At 51.9% G+C, this 18,587-nt stretch overlaps 1 protein-coding gene across 1 annotated transcript in view; it reads right to left on the bottom strand.

Annotated features, from left to right (window-relative positions):
* NOS1 (nitric oxide synthase 1) overlaps positions 1-18,184 on the bottom strand; it is an 86,869-nt gene extending 68,685 nt beyond the window's left edge. The window contains exon 1 of the mRNA XM_049788893.1: positions 17,969-18,184. The gene's annotated coding sequence lies outside the window, so the exon portion shown is untranslated. The remainder of the gene's footprint in view (positions 1-17,968) is intronic.
* Positions 18,185-18,587: the final 403 nt, after the last annotated feature.

Below are 18,587 nucleotides of genomic sequence, written 5' to 3'. Positions count from 1 at the left end.
GGGCCCGATCTCCCGGTTCTTGTGGCTTCTGTGGGTCAGATTGACTTTGGTCTTCCCAGGTCTAATACCCCACATCAGGGCAGCAATGAAGCAACTTTCATAGTGTAAGTAATGATGATTGTCTGCTAGGGTGACACCCGGTTGTCCATGATGTTGTGTGGGAACCCCAACACTTGTGTTCTTCCCGTGGTAGATGGACAGGATACCCCCAAACTTATAAAGCAATGCATTGTGGGCCTGATAGTTCAATTAGGGGGGGGTGTTATCCTAGGGAGGAATGAGAAGAACATTTGTAAATAAACACACGCAGCTCTTCTAAGCGGGCTTGTTGGGAATGCTGCAGATTGGGGGTGCTCTGAGAAGATACCGAGAGGGGACTTGATGGAAAGGACAGTGCATCCATGGATTAGGGGGTACTGGGAGGTATTAACTAAGTAAGGGATTGATCTGGAAGGACAAAGGGAGATACAGAATGAAAGTCAAGGACCGAGTAAATAATAAAGCTAAAGTAAATGATAATAAAATTATCATTAATATTATTTATATTTTTAATGATAGTAAATAATAAAGCTAATAGTAAATTTATTTTTATTGCCCTCTATTTTCATCCATCCTCTTGGGCATGCCTGAAGATGGACTGATGAAGATGGAAAAAAACAACCCCAAATATTGGAGCCTGGGGAAATATTGCCTCTGAGGAAAAGGTTTTGGAAATTCAGGTTAGGGGGTATAATATTTCTCCATTATATATAATTCTGTGTTGCTAACGTTTAAAAAAAAAACATTGTTTGGCTTTTGGCTACACCCAGCGGCTCAGGGCTTACTACTGGCTCTGTACTCAGGGGTCAATCCTGTTGGTCTTTGTGTATTCATTTTTACACTGTTTATGGAGAAAGAGTCTTGGAAGTCAGTCTGCCTTGCATATGATCCCTGATGTCTTAACTTGCCTCTAGGAAGGTGGGCAAGTTCCTCAGCCTCTGTGAGCCACTGTTTCTGCATCTCTAAGATGCTCTCCCAGTTTCTGTATCTCTAAGACAGTTCTCCAGTTTCTGCACCTCTAAAAGGGTCCTTTGCCTCCCTCTCACTGGTACCCTGGGCGAGCTCTTCAGATAGTCACTAAAGTTTAGGTCGTTCCCACTTAAACTCACAAGGGAACGATCCCTCCAGCTCATGACCTGGCTGGCGAGGCGATGGTGGCGGGAGACAGGGATGGGAAACAGAGTAAATAGGAGAAACAGGGAAACAGGGTATATAGATAGGCATGCACCCAAGCTAGTGGATACAGGATCAGGACACCTAACAAGCTGTGTTTGGGGGTTGGTGGGCATGTTGGCTTCTTGGAGAAAGAGACACAGGGCATATGTGGCACATGGCGGGTGGAACAAAGAAATGGAGGATTAGGAGAGAAAGCATTTGAAACCTAGAATAGAGTTCATGTTGGCCCCAGAAAGAACCCTACAGAATCCAGGCCTGCTGGCCTCTGTGGAGAAGATTCTGAACTTCAGCAGTGCCTGTCTTTGTGGCTTTTAAGAGAAGTTGTATGGGTAGATTTAGGTCGATAAAGATCACTCTGGTTCTCGGGTCACTTGGGTGTGACATAGCAGGCTGGCCACAGGAGCCTAGTGAGGAGAAGGCGGCTGGGGTCCGGCCGTGAAAGGGAGGAAGGAGGGAAGTGGGCGGGTTGTGATATTCTGGGGGCTGCGCCAAGAAGATCTGGGGTTGGGCTGGACATGGTGGGGTGGGGAGAGGCAAGGAGGAGCCCAGTCTGATTGCCCAGCTTCAGGCCTCGACCCCCAGATGGGATGTGGGGTCATTTCCTGGGAAGGGACACGGGGAAACGGGGTGAGAGAAGAAGCAGAACTGACAAGACCCAAGTTATGGAATTGTCCTCTTGCAGTAAATAATTCACGGCCTGGCCATGCACTGCCCCAACTAGCCCTTCCTGTTCTGGCTCCTTCCAAGATTCTGAACGTGCAGAAGGGGATTCTAGAAAACAAAACAAAAAAAAAAAAACAACAACAGACGGGTTCTGCTGGTTCCCCAGTGGTGCCATTTACTGGCCATTTGATCTCTGACAAGTCATTTAACATTTTGAATCTCAATTTCCTCTCGCGAAATTGCAAAGGTAATAACTGCGACTTTCCCGGGGTTCTGTGAAGATTAACAAGACGGATGCTGTAAAAAGCACTTAGTAAATGGTAAATGTCAGCCGTGATGGTGAGGTTGAGTCTGTTCAAACTGCAGTCCCTTGGGCACTGGGGGGATCAGCGGCATCTCTCTCTCTCTCTCTCTCTCTCTCTCTCTCTCTCTCTCTCTCTCTCTCTCTCTCTCTCTCTCTCTCTCTCTCTCTCTCTCCTGGTACCCCTGCATGCCCTGGCCACAGTGAGCTGGGTAAAGAGCTGGCGAGAGCTGCTTGTGGAAGCTTGTGGAAGGGTAAGGAAGCCAGCATAGCGATTTGAACACAATAATTTGTGTTCACTGAGCCACAACTGAATGTGAGCACTGGTGGAATGTGCCGGTGTCAGAAATAACAGATGCATCCCTGCACTTGCAAGCAAAGCCAATCACACCCTTCGAGGACACCAGGATCAACCCAGATTAACTTTAGCAAGAAAAAAAAACATAAAGAGGACAACCCCCAAAGGCATGGCTAGGACTAGTCCCCACACAGCAGTTATACTGGGAACAAGAGTAGATGTCAATGAGTCCAACTTTAGTCAAAGATTTAAGACACTCAGATTGGTGGCGTGTATTTGAAGAGGCCCTTTATTTGCATGGGGATAGGAATAGGGGCTGAGGACAGAAAGGACAAAAGTTTAGCCACCAAGGTGGCTTTGGGTAACATCCCTCACCACTGACTTTAAAGCAACATAGATCTGCATTAATTTGAAAGATAAAAGCGAGTGGTGGCACAGAGGTAGATCATTTGCCTTGCATGAGTCTGACTTAGGATGGACCATGGTTCTATCCCCCTGCATCCCACATGGTTCCCCAAGCCAGAAGCGATTTCTGGACGCATAGCCAAGAGTAATTCCTGGGGCCGGGTGGTGGCGCTAAAGTTAAGGTGCCTGCCTTCCCTGCGCTAGCCTTGGACGGACCGCGGTTCGATCCCCCGGTGTCCTATATGGTCCCCCAAGCCAGGAGCAACTTCTGAGCGCATAGCCAGGAGTAACCCTTGAGCGTTACCAGGTGTGGCCCAAAAACCAAAAAAAAAAAAAAAAAGAGTAATCCCTGAGCGTCACAGGGTGTGGCCCCCAAACAAAAAACAAACAAACAAGTTAAAAGCGATTTTCTTATTAGAATATATTAGTAGTTGGGGGTTGCAGAGATACTACAGCAGGGAGGGTGTTTGCCTTGCATGTGGCCGACCCACGTTCAATCCAGGGCATCCCATATGGTCCCCAGAGCACTGCAAGGAGTGATTCTGAATGCAGAACCATGAGTATAAATCATGAACATTGCTGAGTTTGGTTTCCCTCAACCATAAAAACAACCCCCATGTGTGGGAAGAGGAAGATGAAGGGCATTGGTGGTGGGAAGGTTGCATTGGTAAAGGGGGATGTTCTTTTTCATAACTGAAACCTAACTACAAACATGTTTGTAATCATGGTGCTTAAATAAAGATATTATTACAAAATAAAATATGGATAAAAAAATACCCCAAGTCAAATCCCAAAAGAGAATATGCTAGTAGCTAAAACATTGACAAGATATTTACTGCTGAAACGCTCAGCTTCTCATATCAATATCTCCTGTGAATTTGGATTAATTAGGTCGAACTAGATGAAATGAACAGTTTTCCAGATGATCAAATTCACTGATGAGGTCGTCTACAGTTTTAACCTAACCCTTGGACACTTTTTTACCACGTGAGCACTTTTTGGAACTCTTCTGCAAGCTGAGCCCCAGACTCCAAAACGAAGAGTTGGTGAGATGCCGGGTTTGGAAGCAAACGTTGACGCAGGAAATAATTCACACAGTGAAAAGGTATAAGAACGGGTTCAGGGGGCCGGAGAGATAGCACAGCGGTGTTTGCCTTGCAAGCAGCCGATCCAGGACCTAAGGTGGTTGATACAAATCCCCAAGTCCCATATGGCCCCCTGAGCCTGCCAGGAGTAACCTCTGAGCACCACTAGGTGTGTGCCCCCCCCCAAAAAAAAGAGTATATCTGTTTGTGCCTGGAGAGATAGCACAGCGGCGTTTGCCTTGCAAGCAGCCAATCCAGGACCAAAGGTGGTTGGTTCGAATCCCGGTGTCCCATATGGTCCCCCGTGCCTACCAGGAGCTATTTCTGAGCAGACAGTCAGGAGTAACCCCTAAGCAATGCCGGGTGTGGCCCAAAAACCAAAAAAAAAAAAAAAGAAGAACAGGTTCAGGAAATCCAGCACTTAAGCCAGGAACTCCACCACACAAGCTTTTTGCTCCTAAGAAGGAAAGCAGGGGCCAGAGTGGTAGCAAGTGGTAAGGACCTGGATGGACTCAGGTTTGATTCTCGACATTGCATATGGTCCCCAAGCCAGGAACAACTTCTGAGTGCAGAGCCAGGAGTAACCCCTGAGCACTACCGGGTGTAGGCACCCCCCCAAAAAAGGAGGAAAGCAGCTTAGAGGAGGGAGCCTGAAGAATGAGACCCTGCCTTCCTCAGACTCCTGCTTTTATTCCCATGGATCAGGCCACACCTAGGGTGGGAGAGGAATACCAAGTAGGGAATAACCCAATAAGTTGTTTTTGCAACAACTCAGAAAGAACACAACATTATGTGCTGCTCATTAAAGATTTGAAACGAAGGCTCAGAGATGCCAATTGTCTCTTAAACAATTAGTTCACAGATGTGTGTGTGTGTGTGTGTGTGTGTGTGTGTGTGTGTGTGTGAGAGAGAGAGAGAGAGAGAGAGTTTGGGGTTTCCCACCCCATTTCTCTCCTTTCAGAGTGCTTTTTCATGTCTTCATTTCCTCATGAACTCGACTGCTTTATTAGCTCCACAAACTTCCACAGAGATATTTTCTCGGTAGATAATTGTGCTGTCTCTGAATAATGACAGCTCCGAGTCTTTGCTTCTAGCTCCTACCAAATATGACATTGTGCTTTTTTGTCCAGCTGTCTTGACCCTCACCTCTAAGTTGACAGGAATTCTGGAGCTAATGTCTGAAATTCAGGGGACATGCTTGTCTCCCCGGATTCGTGCTGAAGTAAGGAAAGGCGCTTCAGGGCGATGCCTTCCTCAGGCTGGGGGCCAGATCCTCTTGGTAGGGGTTGCTCTGGCTAGTCACATGCTTTTCACTTAGTGCAAACTTGGGGAGCCATATGAATCCTACATGTCCTATCCCAAGCTGCCCGGCACCCACAGGTGACCTGCTCTCATACAAAGTTGGAGGACAGGAAGAGGGAAAACTGGGGAGGGGACGTGTAAGGAGGGAGATAACACAAAAGCTCTGCTTGTCATTTCAGAGTTTCAGGAACTCTCTCTACTAGGGATCCATGGAACCCATCCTACTTGCTTGCCAAGGTCAGTTTCTAAGTGATCACTTTTTTAATGAGGACTGAAAGGTGAATTATGGGGCAGGAAAGATAATACTACGGGTCAGGCTCTTGCCTTCCATGCAGCCAACCTGGGCTTCAGCCCTGGCACCACATAGCATCCCCCAATCCTAAGAGTCTGGAGTAAGTAAGCCCTAAGCACAGAGTCAGAAATGAGCTCTGAGCACAGTGCTGGGAGTAATCCCTGAGCACAGAGTTAAGAGTGAGCCTTGAGCACAAAGTGAGGAATGAACCCTGAGATTAGAACCAGGAGTGAGCACTGAGCACAGAGCTGAGAGCAAACCCTGAATACTAAGACCTGAGCACAGAGGGGAAGGAGCCCTTAATGGTGACTTCCTAACCACCCTCCAAAATTGATTCTCTAGGGGCCGGAGTGATAGCACAGTGGAAGGGTGTTTACCTTGCCTGTTGCTGACCCAGGAGGAACCTGGGTTGGATTCCCGGCATCCCATATGGTCCCCCAAGCCTGCTAGGTGCAATTTCTGAGTGCAGAGCCAGGAATAACTCTTGAGCATCACCAGGTGTCGTCCAACAACAACAGCAACAACAACAAACCAAAAACCAAAATCAAAATTGATTCTCGAGTGTTGACCATGGAACCCACCCCAGGAGATGAATCAATATTTCTCAGAGCCCCAAAGTTCTGGGGGCAGGACGCAGAGCCTCTTTTGCTAAGTCAGCCCAACAGTGTGACTTACAACAGCCCTTACTTATGGCACAGTGCTTAGAGCCTGGCTGTAATTGTCGGCCACCAGGGTCACCTCGTGGTGCTTCCAGGCCCACCAGTGCTGTCTTTCGCTGTACTGCAGGTCTGGAAAAGCAGGGAGGGCCTCACCTAGGCCAGAAACAGCACTACCCCTTTGAGCCCTATTCCAACCCCAATAACGCAACTTCTGAGATAGAATTAAGAGCAGAGCATGGCCAGCAGAGTCAGAGACACTGGCCACACCCCTTTGTTACTCAACTTTATAGAGAAGTTGATTTGCTCCCCACTGAATGGTCCTGGTAAACCAAGAGACCATGGCCACCTTGAAGGCAGAGATGGTGGTTCTAGGCCGGCCATGGCAACCTCAGAGTACAGGAGAGCCGGGCACCTAGTGCGTGCCAGGCAGCCTGGGACTAGGCATGTGGGATTCACATATCAAGACTCAGTAGCCAGGAGAAGGCAGAGAGGGTCCTGCCACAATTCCTGCCATTTGGGACCAGCATGGCTTTGCTTCTTGTCCATTGTTCCAGTGAGACCACTCGAAGGCCCATGACAGATGAGAGTGACAGAATTAAGATGCACTACAACTGGAACCAGAGTGATAGCACAGTGGTAGGGCATTTACCTTGCATGTGGCCAACCCGAGATGGACCCTGGTTCGATTTCTGGTGTCCCATATGGTCCACTGAGTCTGCCAGGAGCGATTTCTGAGCACAGAGTCAAGAGTAACCCTTAAGCACTGCCAGGTGTGGCCCAAAAATCAAAATAAAAAAGAGAGAGGAGCCACCATATGAGACCATGTGGAGTTCACGATCTTGTGACCTGCAAAATGACACAGTTTCACAGGAACTTTTCACGTCTGCCAACATAGAACCTCTTCTACTTCAGACAGAGGAACCAAGACAGTGTGTGCTTCAGAATTTCTGGTCCGAGCCTCCAGACAGTTGCCACATGGATGAGTTTCCCTCCGTAAATATAGTCAAATACAATTTTCTTTTCTGCCCAGTCACCATCATTTGCCAGCAGCCATGACATGCAAAGGCTTGTCTTTCTCAGACCACCAGCAGGTGGGATCATATTGGGTCTGTGCTGTAATGGAGCAGGGGGACTGGCACCCCTTTTTCTCTCAGTCAGCTTCCCTGGCCCATGCAGTCCCTCATTCATTTCTTCCTTGTCAGAACCCTGCAGATGTTTAGGCAGCTGAAGGACATGGTTCTCGAAACAAACAGTAAGGGTTGGTCATGCTGAGGTGGTCCTGCATATGTGTGTGTGTGTGTGTGTGTGTGTGTGTGTGTGTGTGTGTGTGTGTGTGTGTGTGTGGTGGGGTTTCCTGGGTTCCAGAGAGCGTCCTGCTTCTGTCCAGGCTCTAAGCTGCTGCCTACACTTCTCTGGGCTCTGGAGACTAAAACCTTTCCAGTGAGAGCTGGATAGAGGACAGCCCGAGAGGAAGCACAGAGCCTGGGAGGAAGCATGCAGCTTGGAGGGAGCATGGAATTCCTAAAGGGAGCACGGAGTCCTGGAAGGAATATGGAATTCTAGGATGGAGCACAGAATCCGGGATGGAACTCAGAGCCCAGAGGAGGCACATAGCCCCAGAGGAAGCACTCAGACCTAACTGCGCTTGCTGTCCCAAGGGATCCTATCATGGGCTTTTGGACCCGTCTTCTCTAGCCTTTAGGGTGTGGGTGCATCTGAGCCCTTGGGAGACACTTTCTTTTCTCAGTGGGAAGACACACGCTTCCTCTGATTCACCTTTACCCAGCAGCAGCTCTGTCAACCCCCGGGGCACAGGAAGTCAGGAAAGGGAGGTGGCATACCTTGGGTAGTCCCAGCTGATAGCACCGGGGAGGGATGGAAGGGTATGGGGGTCATAGTGATAGGCTGGTGTTGCCAAGGACTCTGATGGTCTCGGCTGATGGTGCCACCTGGCTGTGTGGCTCCATCTCCAGGAAAAAGACCAAGAGCTAGAATGTCCTCTCTGTGAGACTCTGGCTTGACTGCCAGGATTCATCCCAAATGACCTCAGTACAGGGTGATTCCAAGGCCTGCTGGGTCAACTCTCCTTCGCCCCGTGTTTCCCACATGACTGCTGCCTTTGACCTGGAGGTGGTGACACTGTCCTAAGACATATCCAGGAATTTAACAGGAATTCAAACCCAGTACTCTGTGAGCAAATGAAAGGATAGACAGACACAGACAGACGAAGTAACGTTTCTCAAAGCAATCGACCAAGAACCTCCAAAAGTGTCCCCACCCAGCACGAAACAGGAATCTGGGCAACCTGAATTCTGGGATCCTGCGATCCCAAGTAGGTCCTGAGAGGGGACGGGGTGCAAGGTGACAAGGGCTGGCCTAGGATTCCCTCCTGGCTGGCTGGCTGGGAGGTGCCGGAAGGAGGGTGGAGGTGCTCTGCGGCCAAAGCCTTGCGACTCCCTGGAGTCTGGTATGGCCCTGCCTGTGGTGGGAGTTGTCCAGCGAGGCCCCAGTAATAAGCAGCTTTTTGCTCCCTGTCTCGTCCCTGCGTGGTGTGGCTGTCCCTAATCTGTGGTTCGTCTCCTGGGTCTGCAAGGTCTGGGCATGTCGTGTGAAGTGGAGGTGACCCAGCCGCCTCTTCATGTCTGCACCTGCTTCTGAGCACGTGCTTTGGGAGCTCCGGACAGGGCACAGAAGCTGAGCAGGGAGAACCAGGCTACTGTGTGTGTGTGTGTGTGTGTCTGTGTGTGTGTGTGTGTCTGTGTGTAGCAGGCTATGTTGAGTGTGTGCATTAAGCTATGGTATGTGTGTGTATATCGGGCTACTATGTTGTCTGACTGTGTGTATCAGGCTATGATGTAAGGTAGCATATGTGTGTCTATACCAGGTTGTGTGTGTGTGTGACTCTGGCAGTGTGTACCAGGTTACAAGATACATATGTGCATGCGTGTAAAGATACATGTGTGTAATTCCTGCCAGGGAGCCAGTTCCCTCCTGGAACTCAGCTGAGAGGAGAGCAGCAGAAGACAGTGACTGCACCAATGACTGCTCAACTGTTTTCATAGAAGTTACATCCGGCAGTGCCTGACCTGTGTTGTGGACCTGACGAGATTGTTCTCAAGCCCGGAAGAGCCGAGGAGTTATCAAGGTCCCACCTCAGCAGTGCTCAGAGTGTGGCAAAGGTGGCAGGGCATGAGGGCTGAGGTTCAAACTCTGGACCCACGAGTACTGGGACTGTGCTGTCTGGCCACTCAGTAGCTCTTTGTCTGGGCCTGAACTGTACATTTGAACATCATTTCTTTAACTTCCTCCCTTTTTTTCTTTTTGGTTTTTGGACCACATCAGCGGTGCCCAGGCCTCACTCCTGACTAAGCTAAGAAATTACTCCTGGCAGGCTCAGGGGACCATATAGATTGCTAGGAATCGAACTTTGGTCAGTTGTGTGCAAAGCAAATGCTCTACCCACTGTGCTATCAACCCCCCCCTCCACCAAACCATTTGTTTTTAAGGCTAGGTGGCAGTGGCACAGTCATTCCACTTTTGGAGAGCCGGAGTTTGTGTGGGCCCAGAGCTGAGGGTACCATGTAGACCCTGCACATGTGTGAAGAATGAGGGATCAGGGGAAACAGGGTGCCCTGCACTGCCTGATGCACAGGGGATTTTCAGCCAGCCTGCTCTGGTGTCTTCCTACAATTTTATGCTCTTTTCCCCAAGAGAGGGCCTCCCACCTTCACCCCCAGAAGGTGTGTGTTGGGCCCTGGGCCTTGCAGTGGCAGGTTGGCATGTCTTCCAGCCACTGCCCCCAGCATTGTACTCAGGACAGTGCTCAGAGTGTGTGATCACTGGGCACTGACTGGCCTTTGCTTGGGCTCAGGTGCCTGGGACAGCACAATGTGGTCCTCTCCTGGTCCCTACCCCTGTCAGACGGTCACCACCCCCAATATCTGTGGCCTGTCCACCAGACCTATGTCAACAGGTGATTCAGAAGTTGCCCTCTCCAGACCAGATGCACAAGGCATGATTGTGCCCCTGAGGTCTCTGCTGCAGGTGCCCGGGCATTGCCATTCATCTACTTCATAATACTCTCTCCCTGATCCACAAAACCCCAGAGGACAGCCACAGGGAATGAAAGCAATGTGGGAAGTAGCTGGAGGGCTTCCTGAGGATCCTGTCCCAAACTGAGGTGCTCCCAGATCAGAGGGTGGATGGTGGAGGGATGCTTCTCCCTGCTCAGGGCTGGGTTAGCAGATGATTTTTCAGCAAGTTCATCCCATTTCCTAGTCTCAGCTGGTTGTCCTCCTCCCTGTGTCCCCAGAGCCACCTTTTGCCCCTTTTCAGGAGATCTGACAGGAATCTGCCCATTGGGACAGCAGTTTTCCCCTTGCCCTCTGACTTCTAACAGGAGGCACCGACCAGAGGAGACAAAGAGTTTACTCCTTCCACTTCTCTCTCCAGCTCAGTGCTGGGGGCCAGAGAGTTCTATCTGCTGCTTCTGTTTTCCACCCTTCGCTGACACTGTCCCCCCAACTCCCCTAATACGTGTTTCATCAGGCAAACACCACCTGAGTACAATGCGAGTGTGGAAATTATGGGCAAAAGAAGAACAAATGGAGCGAACAGTAAGTTTTTTGCAAAGTCGAAGTTGTGGAAGGCAATTGCTCTGCATTCAGTCCTGCTGTTGTGCTCTCCATTTCCTGCTGGACTTTGCACCCTATGACACCTCTGGGTACAGTGCTGTGGACCAGAAATGTTGGCTCCCGGTATACACCCAGCATCCCTGCCCTGGCCAGAACACTAGCTCAAGAATCTAAGGGGCCACTACCTGTGGCGCCAGTGTGAGTGAGAACAGTGGGGACTGGGTTTCAGCCCAGGCTGCAGAATCCAACTCCTCCTTCTGGGCCCCTCACATCCAGAGGTGTCCCTCAGAAGCAAGAGCCAGGATGGCTGATGTCTGAGAGTGGAGCTGGCTGAGCCCCCAGAATAAAATCCAAACAGTCCTTGGCCCCACCCAGATGCCAGGAGAAGCCAGCCAGCCAGCTATGCCTGGGGTAGGGGCACCTCTTGCTCATCTCTCTGTCCCTCAAGAGGCCAAGTGGGGGCCACGATTGCCGGAGGGACCTGTCACTTCTCAGCTCAGTGCCCCCCACTCCATGTCATGAGCCTGGCTGCAGAGGGCTTGACTGTGATTCCAAAGAGCCGTAAATGACACTGTCACCAGCCTTCATAAGGTGCAGTGACTCACAGGCCTAATTAAAATTCTGAGAGAGAAATGTAAAGAAAAGCTGCCACCGAGAAACAGTGATATCCTGCTCATTCGAAGGGTTCTTTCTTCCAGGAATAGAGGGGCTCCTGAGTGTGTGTGGGAAAGGGAGGGTAGAGGGAGACAGAGATAAGGGGTTCAGGGGAGGCTCCCAGAGAGAACTCAATATCGAGGCAAAGTCTAAAGTAGTTCCTGAGGTCTAGTGAGCACTTCTGACAACAGATCATTGGAGGGACTAGAATAATGTCACTGCTGTCCCACAACATCCAACAACTGTGAACCCTGGACTTGTCTCCCTTCCCTCCCCCCCACTCCAGTATTCCCCTGTCTGTTGTAGCTACCTCCTCCTCCTGGGGCCCACTCTCCCTACCACCCACCCACGTTTCTATACATGGATCCATATTTACACAAAACCATGTGAAAACAAGTCGCAGATGTCATGATGTTTCAGCCCTACATTCAGAAGCAGCAAGGCCTAAGAATAAAGACCGTCTCCTACAGAAACCACGACGTTGTGATGCGCTGCATCCAAGAAAGAAAAGGCTTGGTGCTTGCACAACTTCACCAAATATCCAGTTTAGGTTTCAACCCTCCGACAGGCGACAAGTGGAGTGGCAAAGCAGGTCCCCACGGCCGGAGGGGCTGCAGGAATGGACCTGGCAAAGCTTCTTGTGCACGGAGACTTTGGGCTTTGTGCCACAGGGCTCCATGGATGCCAGGCTGAGCCACCAGTCTGGAACCAGACAAGAAGTCCAGACTGAGATCAGACTGCTTTTACTAAAAAAAAAAAAAAAAAAAAAAAAAAAAGGCAAAACCAAAATTCAACAAAAACCAAAAAGAGCCCTTCTCCCAAGGAAATCTTCAAATGATTTTATCCACTATAATTACTCATTTTTAACCGCAGAAATATGGCTCCTAATGACTTCTTGCTGTTTCTGAAATGCAAATGCACCCTTAAAAGCCTAAGAAGGTATCTTTGCTTGGCAGATGCAGAAAGCAATATCCATTTCTAAAGGCAAGTTAAGAGGAAATCATCTACCCCCTCCATGGGAAAAGAAATCCTGGGCATTAAGATTTGTATGTCTGTTACAAGAGGAAAGACAACAACAACAACAATACAATAGAAGTGTGATTGCTCCCTACCCCCCAATCCTTCAGGCCCGGCACGCTGAGGGCACGCTCGGTGAGAAGTTGAGGTGTTTCATTCCTGCAGTGGCTGGGGAATTTGGGGCAGAAAGAAGGATGAAGGCCTCAGCGGTTCCCACTGACACTCATAAACTAGCTGTGTGAAGTGACTGGCTCTTCATTACCGGAATCCGAGACCAGGAGTCTGATTGGTTTTGATTCCCCTCAGGGAATCTTTCAGACTGAGAGACTGCTCCTAAAATGCAAGGGGAAAACATGCCCCCAAAGCCGTCAGCCACTCTCTGGCATTGCTGAGCTTGATGTGTGTAGATACAGCCCAAGGTCACCTCCATGGCCCCTTCCTTGTCCACGAAGGACCTAAAAGCCTACCCATTAGCCCCCGGGGAGTTCCAGCTTTCAGGGATAAGGAACTGCCAGAAAGTGGGGGACTGGAGATACCTCTATCTTTGTAGGGTACTAGGAGCTCAGGACTTATTTGTGAGATGGAGGAAATTGGCCTGGCTTCTGTACATGATGAGATGCTCTCAGAGTGAGCCCCGATCTCTGGGATAGGAAGCTTCATGATCTTCCTTCTTCATCTCTACTGGGGGGACTTGGAAAAAAGGCTCACCTTTCCAATTTCCACAGCAGGATGATAACTTCACTGTCAGGAGGGTCCCATTGTGTGGAGCAGGAGCTGAGACTGTAGGGAACCCCTGAAAATGTGTGGGCTCCTTCTCGGGCCTTTTCTGGGACAGCTTTTCTGGGAAAAGGGAAGTTGGCCAACAAATAAATAAATTCAATGCTGGAAGGTGAGGATCTCAGGTCAGAAAAGGTGAAACCCAGAGGTGGCCAAAATGGCCAGAGTGTTTGGCATGCACAGAGCCCAGTTCAGATCTCAGCACAGCCAGAGTCATCCCAGGTCCTCCTGGACATACTGGATACACAAAGAAACCAAACCGAACCAAACCAATGCAACCCAATCCAAACCAACACAACCCAAACTCAACTAAACCAACTCAACTCAACCCAGCCCAATTCAATTCAGCCCAATCCAACCCAACCCAAAAAAACCCAAATCAACCCAAATAAAACCAAGTGGAACAATTCCATGATGGGTGACAGCTTGTCAGTCTAAACATACAGTGTCCAGGTTGGGAAAGGGCCAAGAAAGCAGTGCTCAGGCTGGGGAAGAGACCTGAGGGTTGGTAGGATGCTTCTAATCCTAACTGCACTGCTTTTCTTTCCAGAAATGTTGGCAGACACAATGGGTGCAGTGGGTGACCATCATGGCCTGCATCTGTCCCTGATGAGGTGTAGGGTTCGTTGTGAAGCAGGAAAGGAGCCTCTAAGGGCAGGTAAGTGACAGAGACATTTCAGAGAGAGATCTTCAAACCCTGCCAAGCTGGGCCCACCTGATTGGGACCCTCCGCACCTTAGCTCCCAGCTGAGAAAATGGGTGCCTGGAAAAAGCTGGCAGGCCTCCCCACAGGGCTGGCTATAGGCTCTGGTTTCATATCATTTTTCTATTCAATCACTACTCTTGATGCTGTCTGTCCCCTCCCCAGAGTAACACATAATCATCTCCCTGGATTCTTCTGCCACCCACTGACTCCCAGGTTTTTGCATCCTGAGCCTGAAGGGCAGAGGGGTTAATTCCAACACCTCCAAACCACGGAAACCAGGCTAATGCCTGCCCAGCCAGTCCTTACCAGCTTCTCAGTGTGGGCACACAAGGACAGAGCCACAGAAATGAGCCAAAGACATCTTCCTCATCCTCTCCCAGGATGTTCTCCCAGCTACACTCAGGGCCCCCAAGCTGGGCACTGAAGTTGAATCTCCCTCAGCCTCATTGGCAAAACCTTCCTTCCCGGTCCTACTGCCTGATCAGCCTGAGGGTCTTGGAACTGTCCTTCACTACTGTCATTACCAGAACACTTTTGAGCACTGTGTTGATGGAGTTCCTCAGAGCTGTGGCTCATCCTTGGGACCTCAGTAACTCAAACATGCACCATGATCCTGTCCTGTCACCTCTACTCCAGCTCTATGGGAGAGACAGGGCCATTTCTACCCAGAAAGAGATTTTTTTCTCTCCCTAGATGCAGGTGGACTTAGCTCCTTAGCATTGCAGAGGAGGTGCTCAGGCTCTCCTGCCCCCAGGAAACAGGGCAGGTGGTATCAATGGCAGTGGGGACTGCCCAGGGGCTAGGGGCTGGCCTCACCCCAAAGGGACCAGTGGGACTGAGACTGCACCAAGCAGCTTTTGGATCCCAGTTCTACTCCGAGGTCACCTTTACAATAAATGCTATCTGTGAGTAGATGACCCCCAAGGCAAGCCTTTCGCCTTCAAATTTGGGGACTAGGGGCTGATGCCCTGGAAGGTGAAGGTGGGGAGGAAGCTTGTTGCCTTTCCCAGGGGGTGGCGGTGAGATTTGCCCACATGGGGACAGAAGCAGGAGGGAGAAATGAAATCCATTTCCTGTCAGTCATTCTACAATTTGGGGGCATCTCAGGCCTGAAGTGATAGCCAACGAGGGAGTGGGGTAGAGTGGGGAATGCCCAAGAGCAGCACATTAATCCATATGGGACGAGCACATTTTAGGGAGGCATGCAACCCTCTGGTCTAGCTTCTCATCTGGGCAGGAGGCTGGTGGGCAAAATCAGTATCCTGTAGGTGACAGATCAGCTCTGGCTGGTTCTCAAGGATCCCAGGGATGGGTGTGGGGTCTGTGTCCTGGCTTTAGCTGGGACCTGAGTGGATTTGAAAGCTGACCCCAGTGCTGGCTCCTGCTGCCCCAGATGTCTCAATGCTGCAGTGCATCAAGGCAAGGAAGAGGGTGACAGGCCACCCCACAGACCCCCATACACCCATGAGTCTTTGTTCAAAAGGGCCAAGCAGAGAGGGGGGGTTGGAATACCATATCTGTTTCCCCATGTCCCTCTTCCTAGCAGAAATGAGACCCTTTCAGAGAAGGGCATAGACCAACGGACACAGTCTTCCGGCAGCTCTCACCGTGGTCCCAGACTCCCAAATCCTGCAGAATTTCCACCCCCCAAAGCCTGAATGGCAGACATCGCCCAGGAAAGCAACACCATTGACCTGCCTGTTAACAATTTGCACGAGGAGACCAATTCCCCAATTTTCCCGTGTTGTGGGAAACCAGCCACTGTCAGGGCAGGACCCTGGACAGTTCCAGGTGCCGCATTCAGGATGCTGAGGTGGCAGCACCTTTCCCCACCAATGGCTCCCAGTGCCCCCTCTGGGCTGGACGCATGCCCACAGGAGACAGCGAAGGTTATCCTGGGGTAGGGGGTGGCAAAGGGGCAGGAAAAGCCAAGGGCAAAAAGCATTAAAACCACCCTGGCACTGCAGAACTCCCAGACTCCCAGGGCAGTTTGCACATCTGCCCTGCCCAGACATGTCCACGCAGCCTCCAGACATTGTTTTCATTCTGCGGTTAACCAGATCTGGAGCTCAGAGATGCTGAGTGACTGGCCAGAGGCCACACAGCCATAGAAGGAGCTAATCTCGGCCGGAAGCAGTCATCCTTATAGAACCTTTCTCCTGTGCTGCTGGCTCTTTCCACTCACGACCTGAGGCTTTGAGGAAAGCTGATTTCTGGAGATGCCCCCTGATTATTGGGGAGGTCCTGCTAGGCAGACTTGTCAGATAAATAGGCTTGCATTGGTAGGCCCCCCAATAAAGAAACCTAGACCTCAAGCTGAAGTCTCTGGCCGAGCCACTTGCCAGCTCTGAGATGAGGGCTAGGGTCTGTCGGTGGGTCCCCAGTTGCTGCGCTGGTGTCCCGGGGAGGAGGGTTGGGTGAGCTCTAGGACTGAGCTGGGGGTACCTCCAGGGAGACTCATGACCCAGTGCCTTGGAGAGGGTGCAAAGCTGCTGTTGTGTGTCTGGGGGGTATTCTGGGAAGATGGGGGGCAGTGAGGAGCTAGAGAGAGTTTTCATGTGGGGCTGGACATTGGGTTAGCTTCAGTTCAAATTCACAGTGTGGGTACGTTAGGGAGAAATCCAGGCTCCTTTGCTTCTATGAGTGGCAGCGTCTGTCCAAACTCCAATAGAGGAGGGGATGGTCCTCATCCTTCCTTTGGGGGTACAGGCTGGGGACTCAGCTCCCATCTCTCTGTTCTAGGGATTGAAGGCACTGTAGACTGAGAAGACCAACTGCCCCACCCTCTGCTCAAAAGTGATTGTGAGCTCTTGTGGAGTCTGGGGGCAGTGCTCAGGCTGGGTAGGGGTGCTCATCTTCCAGAAAAAGCCCACGAGTCCCCGACCTCTTTACTCTGGGATGATGCTGCAGAAGAAGTGAACCCAGGAACGACCCAGACTTCCTGGGGGGCATCTACATTGGGCCACGTCTGTGTGCCTGCCCCAAATTTCTCACCCAAACCTGAAATGTTTAAGGTCCTCACAACAGCCCCCCAAAAGATATTGGTTTTTTCCCCATGCTATGGATGAGGAACTGAAGCTCCGAGAAAGAGAGAAGGTAACACAACAAGGAAAGGGGGGCAAATCCCCAGCTACAGGGGTGCACCAGAAGCGCTCCCTCCGCACAGTTCCCCACCTAAACCTGGCTGCCATGTGAGCCATAGCGTGGCGCAGAGGACTTGGGGGTGCAATCCTCAGACCTCGCTGGCCCTTGGCCATTGCAAGTTGCTAGAAACAACGCTCGCCAGAAAAAGCTGTGGAACCTGCCCTAGAGCGCGCACCCCTTGCTAACCGGGCACCTCCTTCCTGGGGTGGGGGGGGGGAGAGGGAGAGGGAGAGTCACAACTTTCCGGGGTTCCAGCATCCCCATCCGTCCGTCTGGGACTGAGAAGTAAGAAAGAGCCGCCGCGGCACCAGTCAGAGGTGCGTGACCGCCAGAGAACAAAAAGTTGGCTGCTAGGCTGGTGCCCGGGTGGCAGTGCCCGAGTCTCCGCCCGCTAGGACATCCTAACCGCGGGTTTCGGGGTGTCCGAGAGTTGAAAGTTGCCGCGGGCAGATGCTGGGGCGCTTGGCGCTGGCACCCAAGCCGGCGGCAGCCCGGCGCCCACTGATGGAGCCGCGCGCGCGGTGCCAACCGTTCCGCCATTACCACCGCGCGCGCCTCGGGGGGCCCCGGCGCGCCATCAGGGGCGCAAAGTTGGCACGGGATGAGCGAAGCGCGGGGTTCCCAGCGCCGGAGCCCCCCAAGAAGCCGGCATGGCCCACTTGGAACCCCAGCAGGCCGCCCCGAACAAGTTGGCACGCTCTCCAAGCCCAGCGCATCTATCTCCAAACGCGCTCACATGGGGAGGGGGGCTTCGCAACGGGGACCGGGAGTACTCCATTTAGGGGTGCGGGACACAGGGATTGAGAACTCACCTACCTGCCTGCCAGCCAGCGGGGCCCCCTTGGATCGGGGCTGCCGCTCCTGAGCTTCTGAGCCCGCCTGCCCGCCTTCCTCTCCTCCGCCTGCCCGTGCGCCCGTGCCCGCCGCGCGCTCGGGCTCCGAATCTCTCCGGGGCCGCTGGCTCTGGTGCCCGGGCGAGCCGCGCCTCCTCTTCCGTCCCTCCTGCAGCACCCCGACCCCTCCTCGGCTTTGTGCCACCCTGCGCCCTCCCCTGCCCATCCCCGCGCCGCCCCCCGCCTCTTGGCGCGCGCCCTTCCCCGCGGTGCCAAGTTGCCATCGGAGGCTGCGGGCATCCCCGGTGCGGTGGTGCCGCCTGCCCTGCCCTGCCCTGCCCGCCCCGCGCGCCCGGGCTAGCTCACCCGCTCCTTCGCCCCAGCAAGTGAGTCGCTCCTCCGCGCGCGTCTGCCTGGCGGCTGGCATCAAGATGTGGGGACCCAGCCTTGAGCTCAGCCGAGGGTCGTGAGGGAGGGGGGGGAATTTATTTCTCCCTGTCCCTCCTCGAGCCTGTCATCGCCGAAACGAATTAGTTGGTGACGTCCAAGCCAGGCTGGTTTATGGGTGTGGGGAGGGAGACGTCGCAGCCACCTTCATTAAA

This window comes from Suncus etruscus, chromosome 15, assembly GCF_024139225.1.
Source record: "Suncus etruscus isolate mSunEtr1 chromosome 15, mSunEtr1.pri.cur, whole genome shotgun sequence".
In the NCBI taxonomy this organism is placed as follows: domain Eukaryota; kingdom Metazoa; phylum Chordata; class Mammalia; order Eulipotyphla; family Soricidae; genus Suncus; species Suncus etruscus.
The sequence above is the reverse complement of the archived record's forward strand: the minus strand, read 5'-3'. Positions and strand labels throughout refer to the sequence as shown.